Here is a 10,232-nt window from a genome sequence, read left to right as displayed (position 1 = left end):
AGCATACCACCATAGGCATGACAACTGGGCATGTAACTGGGTGGTAACTGTAGGCAGATGGGACATGTTTCTGGCTCCATGAGCTAAACTGCTTCTTTGAATCAGCCATAGCCTTCACCCCTGTGAAGGCAGTTTATGCTTCAAGAGTATGGTGCCACCTATAAATCTAGACCCAAGGAGACATCTTCTCTCTCCTTGGTTCTTTCCCGCTGTGTTACTTGAGTAATTTATCTTCCAAAGGCTTAGTCTTCTATTTCAGAGAGTATTTTTTAAGTGTATGTCCTACAAATAACAAAAATTAGTTAACTCATAAGTGAATTGTCAATAAGATGGGAATGTTCAAAGAGCATGCGAGGGCTGCCTCTATAGAGTCATTTAAGAATGAAGTTAATCGGGGCTGGGGTTGTAGCTCAGTGGTAGAGCGTTCACCTAGCATGTGCGAGGCCCTGGGTTCAATCCTCAGCACCCCATAAAAATAAATACAAGGGCTGGGATTGTGGCTCAGAGGCAGAGCGCTCACCTAGCATGCGTGAGGCACTGGGTTCAATCCTCAACACCACATAAAAACAAAATAAAGATATTGTGTCCACCTATAACTAGAAAATAAATTTGTTTTAAAAAAGAATGAAGTTAATCAATAATAATGTATCAACATTGAGTCACTAATTATAAAACTACCGTAATAATACATACAAGATGCTTATAATTGGAGAAACAGGGATAGTAAATAGCATAAACGCAGATGTATTCTCTTAGGAATAATATTGGATGATCTACTATACGATACTGCTGTATGACACTGGAAAGATATGCCCCCAACTTTTGCATCTTTTGTAGCAATTTAAAGTTTTTGACACATTTTCTTAAGATTTTTCCCTTTGACACGCTACCAAGCATGCTATCAAAACCTTACATCATGGAAACTATAATCAGTTATGTGATTCTATTCATAATGTGTTTTTTTAATCTTCACATCTTGCTGATGAGGGGAGACAGTAGGTCTTCTGTCCCTACTGTTCTTATGTCGTGGAGGAAGGAGCTGAGAATCTAAGTGCCTTGTTCAAGGTCAAACAGGTGTCACATGGCAGCAATGGGGCTTAGACCCACCCCACCTGACTCCTGAATCAAGATACACTTCATGGCACAAAATAACAACTGGGCAACATGCATGCACACACGCAAGACCCAGTTCCTGACATCAATATGCTTTGATCCTTAGACATGAGATCTAAGGAATAAGAATAGAGGTTACCAAACGTTATCAGGATAGTGCAGTGTGTGGGCAGAAGGGAGGGGGACACCAGAGTGGCCTGGAATGCTCAGGAGAAAACTTTCTTCTGAACACGGAACTCTTCAACCAGACTTTGAAAGACAGATAGCATTTGGAGAGGGAAAGAAAAGAAAATTATGACTAAAAATATCTTAGCCACAGGGATTAAGTTAATCTTTAGAAATATCCCCATAACCTCTTTGGAACCACTTGCTGATGTAGTCCACTAGTGACTTAGCATTTCTCTATTTTACAACCGTTTCCTAAATTGTCTCAATTTTCGTAACAACATAAAGTTCCAGCCTTTTGAAGAAGAAACCGTTTTTGCCTTTCTACGTTCATATTTGTCATGATACAAAAGCATTTGCTTCCAATTTGGGTAATGTTGTTTTTCCCAGGCTCCCGAATGGAGATAAGAACGTCTGTCTCTAGTATGAAATCCAAATCCTAAGCTTATTTAGAAATTTAGTACCAAGCTTTACTCTAATCTTCCCTAAATACCAAAATGTAGTTGAAAATATTTTTAGACCACCAAGTTCATATCCCTTAAGTTCTGTTCCAATTTTTCATGTTGTCCAACATGGTCAAATTATTTTATGATGTTGAATATGAACAGGCTAGAATTCATTTATAGCATAAGCTTTCTGGACACAGCAAGGATGTGTTGGCTGGAGATGCGGTCCAGTGCACAGTGCCCAAGTGGGATATAGGAAGCCCTGGGTTCAATCCCTAGCACTAGGAAAAAAAAGTGTATGTATAGAGACATGTGGTTTGGGCCCCAGAGTTCCATACTGTATCATCATCAGAATATCAAATCCAAACATTTTTTTGAGGGTAGTTTATTTATTAGTTTGTCATGAACCATTTATATTAGAATTTGGGGGGAGAATCTTATAAACTATATGCTTTAGGGGAAAATTGACTCTATTTTTTAAAGTGATGTCTAAATAAAAAAGGATGGGATGGAGTAAAGAAGAATTGAGCTGCTAAAATATTTCCCTGGGCATGGGTGTACAATTTTATTTCATCTAAAAAAAAAATCTGTAACCTACTTCTTTCTATGTCTTATTCCTATAGATCTGTGTTCTCAGGGAATTTCTAATGTGTCCTTAACTGTTAATCCAGGTGTGTTAGTCAGCTTTTTAATCACAGTGACCATAAAACCTGAGATGAACAACTTAAAGGATGAGGAGTTTATTTTGGACTCATGGTTGGCTAGCTTCATTGCTTTGGGCCTGAGGTGAGGCAGAGCATCTTGGTAAAAGGATGTGGAAGAAGAAAGCAGCTGAGTTCAGGGAGTCAGAAATGAAATAGAAATCCCAAGGGCATGTCCCCAGGGATCTATGCCATGCCCCATCTGCCTACAGTTACCACCCAGTAAAACATTTAAATTACCAATGCATGAAATGGAACAATCATTCATTAGGTTACAGTTCTCGTAATCTAATCATTTCATTTCTGAACATTTCTGCAATGCCACATGAGCTATTTACGGGAGATGTCATATCTAAACCATGATACTAGGTGCCTACTGACACAGGTTAATCCCTTACAAAAACAAGTGAACTTTTATGTTAACCTCAAGGACACAAAACCTTAAATTCAAACAAATGAATATACAATTGTTTGAAATTACGTGTAGTGGGGCTAACATTGTGTAATATGGGGTTTTGCCCAATGCTCCATCAAATTAAAGTATTAAATGAATACATACCCTATTGATATCTATGGCCAGCTTTGCTGCAGAGATGTTAACATGTTAAATTCAAATTCAATGTAACCAGCAGCCTTATGTTTAGAAAAGATTAAAGTAGAGCTTTAGAGCAAGACTTTGAAATAAGCTTAGACTTTGGACTTTGAACAGAATACAAAATTACTGTTTAGAAATAGAAATGCTCTTAACTTGGAAACATTGCTTTTTATTGGGAAAGAAAAAGATAGAAAAGAGAGAGGGAGAAACAAGAATAAGAAGACATATATCCTTGCTCTGATGTAAAGAAAATGATTACTACAGTAAAGTTCAGAGTGTTAGCGTGTTGGGGAAGGTGTAGTAATTAAACACAAAGCATTCATTGGAAGAATGTGAAAGTAATCTAGCAGATTTGCTGATTCAAGTATCTTATTAAGAGCTGCCTGTAGCCTTTAATGATTCACTTGTAGTGTTTATCTAATTTCAATGATGAGACAGTTATTATAATTCTTGCTGATAAATAAAATAGGATTGAGGTTTGAAAACATTTACAAAAGACAAGTAAGCAAACCATAACTTAACATTTAGTGAATGATAAACATAACTTCCCCAACTGTAGGACTACTAATTCATACATATTTGGATATCTGAAGGTTATACCTGCAAAAGTTAAGGACAGATACACCTATGAGCTTATTTGTTGGTCAGGATCATATTTGAATCTCTGTTTGTAAGATTACACTTTGTAATTTGATTTCCAGATAATAAGTATAAGTTCAAATAAAACTGGGTACTGGGACAGTCCCATGAGAAGGATTTCTCTAGGAAGAAGACAATTATCTTCTACTTTCCCAAATAGTATTTCTTATGATACTAATTAAGTTTATATATGACATGTCTTGAAAACTTCTTTCTCCTCATTCCCCAAAGTATGTTTCTAAAGATGTTAATTATGGGTTTAGTGCAATAAATCAAGATCAAGTCATTTTAGAAATAATTGTTGAAATTAAGTTGTATCAGTACCTATTTCTGTTCAGATATCGATTTCTAATATGTAGTGGTATAAGACAACAAATTATGTATTTGCTTACAGTTTATGAATCAGCAATTTCTGCTCATCTTGTCTGTGGCCATTCTGCATTGCAGCCATCTGTTGGCTTGACTGGGACTGAGTGGTCTAAGGTGGCCTTGTTTACCTCTCTGGTGGTAGGTGCTGAGAGCAGCTGATCCTGTTTCCACAAGACCTCTCCTCCCCAAGGAGATCAGCCCAAATTTTCATCTGGTATCAAAAGAGTCCAAGAGGGTAAGAGGGGAAGAAGAACATAAAACTTGCATATCATTTTAAATATGTTTAATTAAAATACCTATCAAAATTCAAGGTTCTATTCTTTATTTTTTGGTACTGGGAATTGAATGCAGGGATGCTAAACCACTGAGCCACATCCCAAGCCTTTTAATTTTTATTTTGAGAAAGGGTCTTGCTAAATTGATGAGGCTGGTTTTGAAATCGTGATCCTAGTGCCGAGTCACTGAGATTATTAAGTTCCTACTCTTTTTTTTTTTTTTCCAGAGCTTTGTAGCTACACACAATAGTTGGGTTCATCTTCACAAACTCCTACTTGCAAACCCTTGCAAATTGTTGGGGAAAATGTAAATTGGTATAGTCTTTATAGAAAAAAAGTATGGAGGTTCCTCAAAAAATAAAAAAATAGAACTCCCATAGGATCCAACAATCAAACTACTGGATATATATATATATATATATATATATATATATATATATATAATAATGAAATAATTATGTCAGAGAAATCTGAATTCCCATGTTCATTGCAGCATTATTCACAATAGCTAAGATATGGATAATCAACCCAAGTCTCCATTTAAGAATAGATTAATAAAGAAAATGTGGTATATGTACATAACGAGATGGTATTTGACCTTAAGAATGATGAAAATTCCACATAAATACAGTTACACTAGGCAAAGGTGCCAAAAACATACATTGGAGAAAAGATAGCCTTTTCAACAAATAGTGCTGGGAAAACTGAAAATCCATATGTAGTAGAATGAAACTTGACCTGTCTCTCACCCTACACAAAAGTCAACTCAAAGTGAATCAAAGACCTAGGCAATTGCCAAAAGAAAATGCAGGCCCAACACTCTAATATGTTGAAACAGAAACCAACTTTCTTAATAAGACTCCTAAAATACAGGATATAAATCCCGAAATTTGATGAATGGCATCAAATTAAAAAGCTTCTTCACAACAAAGGAAACAATTAAGAGCATGAAAAGAGAGCTTACAGTATGGGAGAATCTTTGCCCTCTGCTCCTCAGATAGGGTGTTAATATATAGTATGTAAAAAGCATTAAAAAATAACCCAATTAAATGGACAATATAACTCAACAGACAATTCTCAAAAGAAGAAATACAAATGGTCAACTAATATATGAAAAAACGTTCAACATTTCTACAAGTTAAGGAAATGTAAATCAAAACTACACTGAGATTTTATCTCACCCCAATCAGGAGGGCAATTATCAAGAATACAAATAACAATAAGTGTTGGCAAGAATGTGGGGGAAAAGATACTCATACACTTCTGGTAGAACTACAAATTAGTGCAACCACTCTGGAAAGCACTATGGAGATTCCTTGAAAAGCTAGAAATGAAACTACCACATGACTATACCTCTCCTTGGAATACATCCCAAATCTCTATAATCAGCGTGTTACAGAGATGCAACCACATCAATGTTTATAGCAGCATAATTCACAATAGCCAAGCTATGGAATCAAGCTAGGTGCCCTTCAACAGATGAATGGATAAGGAAAATATCACACACACACACACACACACACACACACACACACACACACACACACTGGATTATTACTTAGCCATAGAGAAGAATGAAATTATGGTATTTGCTGTTAAATGAATGGAGATGGACACTGTCATGTTAAATGAAATAAGCCAGTCCCCCAAAAGTCAAAGGTTGAATGTTTTCTCTGATACATGCAAACTAGTCCAAAATAATGAGAGAGAGAGAGAGAGAGAGAGAGAGAGAGAGAGAGAGAGAGAGAGAAGGGGAAAGAGAAAGGGCTGGGAATTTCATCAAAATAGATGAAAGCTTAGTGGAGTAGACAAAGGGAATTGAGGAGAAGGGAACAGGGATAGGCTAAGGAAAGAACAGTGGAATGAATTGACCTAACCACAGTGAATTTCACCATCATGTATGTCCATAAGATACAAGTTAAAAAAAAATGTTTAAATAAATAGCAGAAAAATCAGTAGGGTGGAAGGAAGGGAACAGGGGGTGGAAGGAAGGGACTGAATTAGAACAAATTATTTTCTATGCTTTATAATAAGACAAAATGAATCCTAATATTATGGATAACTAAAAGACTCTATTAAAAGAAAATGATGAAAATTCTGTTATGTGTGACAACATGTATGTGTCTGGAAGACTTTATTTTGAAATAAACCAGGTACAGGAAGACAAAATACTACATGATTTCACTCATCAGTGGAAATTAAAAAGTCACAGAAACAGAAAGTAAATTAGTGTTAACCAGTGGCTGGGGGTGGAGATATTAGGGGAAAAATACACACACACACACACATACACGCACACACACACACACACACACACGCACACACACAAAATACACACACACCCTGGCTCTGGATGTTATTTGCTGAGACTTAAGACAAATGAAGAGATTTTTAGTCTTAGTTTCCTCATTTGTAAAATGCAGTAAATAAAATATATTTCAAAGTGTAATTATAAGTATAAAATGAAATACACTCATAGACTGGTTAGCCTAAAGCAACCAGCTATAAATGGAAGCTGCTACTATCATACTAATAGTCATTTGAACCTAGAGGTATGACCCCAATTCTCTCCATTTTTCATGCCATTCTTTTAGAATAGGTGGCTTATCCTTGCTTTCTCATCCCTTCACACTTTAGCATCCCCTCTATAACTTAACACTTTGTGTTCTAAATCTCTATGAAAGTCACTTTCTCAAAATTCATCACATGTTAAATGTCCAAGCCCCAGAACTAACCTTGAGGTATGGACAAAGAAGTAAATATTTCAGAATCTCAAGTCATCCATAAATGAGGCTTAATGAAAGACAATGTGAGGGACTCTCAGAATGAGATAGATGACAGTTTAGCAAATAAACAACTGACTACAAGATGAAACTGATTAGTCCTGGGTTACAGAATCCAAGATGAAACTGATAGCCTGGAATTTCCAGCAAAAACTCCAAGTCCACAACGCAAGGCCAGGAGTTACTGCCAAACGAAAATAGACGGAGCACAAAATAGGTTCATGGCAAATGACATCCTGAACACTACATATTGCACACAAAACTCTTCACATACATGGTCTGGCATATTTCTGTTGGGTTGGGAGCATTTCCTTAAAGCAGAGAAACTGAGACAGGCACAGATCTTTTCTGCTAGTTTGAGTAAGACTAGCTTTGTATATGCTCTCAGTGGAAGGTTTTCTCTTAGTCTGGAATGTGCCTGGAAAAAGTCTTTAACTGCCTAGGTGTACCTTAGATCTAGAATCCTTCTTCTTATGTTGCCATACCTTAAGCAAGGTCGACTTTGTTGTTGCTATTATTATTAGACAGAAGAACACCAGAAGGAGTGTAAAATCACGATAGATTACCTGCAGGGAGGGGATGTGAAATAGTGTGTGCATGTATGTTGAGTGTGTATGTGAACATGTATATAGTATATATGCATATGAAGTTGGGCATCTTGAGAGAAAAATAAAAAAGGTCTATGATTTCTTTTCTTAGTTCCTGGGATTAGACAAGAAATTGCCGGCAGGGATGTGTTCAAAATGTCTTCACCTTATAACCTACCTAAACCCCCTTCTACATCTTATGTCATTTATAACTCTCTACTAGAGTGGGATTGATGTGAAATAACCATACAATTTTTTTTTCAGCAAACATCCAAGCATCTTCAGTAGTGGTTACATGGTTTTGCAAAGTTGGTCATAATAACATCATTTTCATGTATAAGACAACATTTGCAATATGACTGTGTGTCACGAATCCTACTCATTTTATCATCTGAACTAGCCTGTGAAGGCTGGGGGACAGGGTTATACACTGGGATGGAATAAACAATAAATAAATGAGTTGAACCAAGAAACTGGGCACTTTGTGTAGGTTAAGTGAGATGGAATGAGATAAGAGAAAATCCTATCCGTGAAGATGGGATTTGCAGATTGGACTAGTGATCCAGGTGAAATCATGGAGATAAAGGCAAATCAGAGAGCATAGGAGAAGAGAGGAGAGAACAATGCTGATATAAAATAAACAGCAGTGGAGAGGTGAAGAGAGTAGATGAAGTGAGGATTCCTCATAATACAAGGTTACCTTAGAGTTCTATTACTACAATCCTAAAAGTACTCTCTGTATTGATGACTCCAAAATTGGCATCTCCGCTGAGATCAAGAACCACACTTGCAAACACTAGATTCTGGTTTAAAATAGTTCCAGTTGGCAGCTTTTGTCACAGTATCTCTCAACTTTCTTTGGAAGTGTGTATGTATAAAATCCATAAAAATAAAAAAAACCCCAAAACTCTTAATAGTAACATCCAATAGCTGAAAACAGCAATAATGAAAGAGTTCAGGGAGAATTTCTACTAAGTCCAAAGCCACTAGAGTGTTGGCTTGTTGAATGTAAATACCAACATGCAATTGATTTCAGAGATCTAGAAAAATCATTGTATCTGCTCTTATGAAAAAAGTAGAGCATATCCCCTATAAATAGCCTCTTTATGAACCCCAAATTTATGACAACTGAAGAACATGGTGACTCTCCTTAAACACTTATGTTCTCCTTTTTTTTGGAGGGAGTAACCACTGAGCCAACACCCCTAGCCCCACCTTTTAAAAAAATTCTATTTTGAGTTAGGGTCTCACTAAGTTGCTGAGGCTGGCTTTGAACTTGCCTCCTGAGCTGCTGAGATTACAGGTGCACATCACTGTGCTCAACACCTTTTGCCTTTGATGTTGCCAATACACGTTATTATATTTTTCTATGTTTATTTAGGAAAAAACAAGGCAAGGTTTTTGATGGTACAGCATATCCTGAAAGTAATTGTTGCATAACTAAAATACTTCAGAAAGAGAACAAGTGAGCAAGTATTCTAGTGACAACGTGAATGGGAGGTGGTGGTGGCTTCAATTTAACATTAGCAAGCCAGGGACTTGATAGGAGAGCCCACCCAAATCTGGCTAGATAAATAAATGCATGGCAGACATTGGAAACTGGTCTTACAATAGTGTCTACAACCCTGCTTTAGTGTTTTAGGTTTGCGAAGAGGCTGTTCCTAGCCAAAGTACGGTACTCTCTCTTTTGCCAAATGAAGGTGCAAGGGACAGTCCTGAAAGCGTATGTCAAAGCATAATGTATCATGAGGTAAAGCTTCTATGTTCCCCAAGACTTAGGGAAAAATAACCTCTGGAGAATGTTGCTCTGGAGAAATCAAAATATTCAGAAGGCTGCTTGGTTTCCTCACATGCAGGTGAGAAGGCATGATTATATAAATATCTTCCAAGCCAGTTTTCATTTTTCTCTTTTGGTATAATTTAACACTTGTGTATCTCACCCAGTTTCCTTCTCATCAACATTCCTGCCTTTGCTTCTCATCTATCTGGTATTTGTCCTACTTGAGCTTGTTCTCTTTCTATAGTTAACTCTGCCAATAAAACGACTAATTAAACCATCTAGAGTGGATGAAATTTTCCATTTGCATGTGTTTCAAAGTATAATTCCTTTTATAATAAAAATTGTGCTTTCATTTCCCTTAGGGTCCTGTATCAGCACCCTATGTGTAAAACAGAATTAACTTTTTTATCCAATCATCTCTACTTACTCATGTCACTATCACTGTAAATGGTGCTATTCTTTTTCTGGTTATTTTAAAACACACAAGATGAAATGTTAGACTCTTCTTTGATTATCCTCTATGCCATTCAATTGATTCTTTTATTAATTATTGTTAAGCTGTTGTAAAAACAATTATTTTTTCTACCCATGTATTTGGATATCTCATGAGCAGGTAGTTGAGCTTTTAATACTCTTCATATTATCATGTCATTAGAGGCAAAAACTCTTATTTTTGTTTTACTTATTTTTTCCCTCTGTTGAATATATTCTGTTTTCTTTATCGCACTTATTAGCATGAGTTATAGATACTTGCTCTAAAATGTTTGATATCTCTTAAT

General features: G+C 36.4%; 1 non-coding gene across 1 annotated transcript; it reads left to right on the top strand.

The window, feature by feature from the left end:
• Window positions 1–398: 398 nt before the first annotated feature.
• Window positions 399–471, top strand: Trnaa-agc (transfer RNA alanine (anticodon AGC)). The gene has a single exon. It is a non-coding gene; the product is annotated as a tRNA-Ala (tRNA).
• The last annotated feature ends 9,761 nt before the right edge of the window (window positions 472–10,232 follow it).

The sequence above is a fragment of the Callospermophilus lateralis genome, chromosome 14 (genome assembly GCF_048772815.1).
Source record: "Callospermophilus lateralis isolate mCalLat2 chromosome 14, mCalLat2.hap1, whole genome shotgun sequence".
Taxonomy (NCBI): domain Eukaryota; kingdom Metazoa; phylum Chordata; class Mammalia; order Rodentia; family Sciuridae; genus Callospermophilus; species Callospermophilus lateralis.
This window is presented reverse-complemented; position numbering and strand designations above follow the sequence as displayed.